This window comes from Narcine bancroftii, chromosome 5 (assembly GCF_036971445.1).
Source record: "Narcine bancroftii isolate sNarBan1 chromosome 5, sNarBan1.hap1, whole genome shotgun sequence".
NCBI classification, from domain to species: domain Eukaryota; kingdom Metazoa; phylum Chordata; class Chondrichthyes; order Torpediniformes; family Narcinidae; genus Narcine; species Narcine bancroftii.
Window position 1 is genome coordinate 227304557 of NC_091473.1, and position 1561 is coordinate 227306117.

At 42.8% G+C, this 1561-nt stretch overlaps 1 long non-coding RNA gene across 1 annotated transcript; it reads left to right on the forward strand.

Annotated features, from left to right (window-relative positions):
* The first annotated feature begins 245 nt into the window (after positions 1–245).
* LOC138762935 (uncharacterized) lies at positions 246–1186 on the forward strand. Its single transcript, XR_011357246.1, has 2 exons — positions 246–315; positions 822–1186. It is a non-coding gene; the product is annotated as an uncharacterized lncRNA (long non-coding RNA).
* Positions 1187–1561: the final 375 nt, after the last annotated feature.

A 1561-nucleotide genomic window follows, 5' to 3' on the forward strand; every position in this document is an offset into this window, starting at 1 on the left:
CACTAAAGATGTGCTGGAAGGTGAAGTAGCGACAGGAAATAACCCCTTGAAGTAGGTTAACAGCAAAAAGAAGGCAAGGGAGTTGATGTATGAAAGGCTACAAACTTGAGGGGTCAGTGGAAAATGGGATTGAACCCCTGGTGGTTGGTATGAATCCAACAGGCCAAATTATCTCATTTATGATGTCACAAAATCAGAATTTATCATCATGAACAGGTCATAAAACTCATTATTTTGCAGGAGCATCATTAGTGCAAATATTTATAGCATATATACGTGCATAATAGACAAATATTGTGGACCAATTAAATTAAGGTAAAATTTAAGGGGTCTACTATTACATACATACTAATTTTGACTGCCATAAGTACCTGCATTGTTTGTGGTGTTGGGAGCTCAGATGAGCAGGCAGGTGGCTGGAAACAGGAGTTAAGTCTTCGTTTGGGGCATCGGGAGCTCGGATAGGCAGGAGGCCAGCTGGATCCAAAGCGACCCTCCGTGGTCAGAGCATCAGGATGGACGGGCGGTCCGTGCCAAGGTGAAAGTCTGCAATCAGGGCATTGGGAGCTCCAGTGGGCAGGCAGCCAGGGGCTGGGCAAGAGATGGTGGTCAGGGCTTCAGGAGCTCCAGTAGGTGGGTGGCCAGGGCCAAAAATAGGGAGTTTTACTTTAACATGTAAAATGTCAGATTTTTAGGCCAAAAATAGAGGGGAAAGTCTACCTTTACACGATATCCACTATTACACGGTATAAACATCTAACAAAACAAAAATAGTGCAAGAAAAAGAAAAAGGTAGTGTCTATGGTTTATTGTTCATTTAGGAATCTAATGGCAGAAGCTGTCCTTGTTCCACTGAGAGCTCTTCTTCAGGTTCCTGTACTTTTTTCCTGATGGAAACGGAGAAAAGAGGGCGTGGCCTCCACAGTACATCTATAGCAGTTTCTGAGAGTCTTCAGTGACATATCGAATCTCCTCAAACTCCTGGCAAAGTATAGCCATTGGCGAGCCTTCTTCATGATTGCATCAACATCGAGGCTCCAGGACTGATCCTCAGATGTCGACGCCCAGGAATTTGAAGTTTTTGACCCTCTCCACTGCTCGATGAGGGCTTATTTATATTCTCTTGATTTCCTCCTAATCATTGAAATAAATATAATTACCGAATGCCCTGCTGGCAATGTAATAATTTTCCTCAGTGTCATTCATCTTTCAGTAGATAAATGGGGCAGGTTCTCAACATATTCACTCCAGCAATGTTAACTGAGGGAGGATTAAAACTGGCAGCACAACATTGGCGCTGGCTGTACCAGACACAAACTCCTGTCAACAACATCCCTTTTGTATGAATGCCTGGGTCAAGTGAATTATTGGCAGCTCAGGGCTACACTTAATGACAAATGTGTTGGACCTACCATGAAATCTTTTGACAATTAATCAATTAGTAACTCAATGTATTTGCTATGCTGTATTCAACAAATACAGGTCACTTTTTAAGCAGGTGATCAATTCTTGCCTTGGAGTGTTTGTACTGCCCTGGTAGGAAGGGAAAATTAGATCAAAG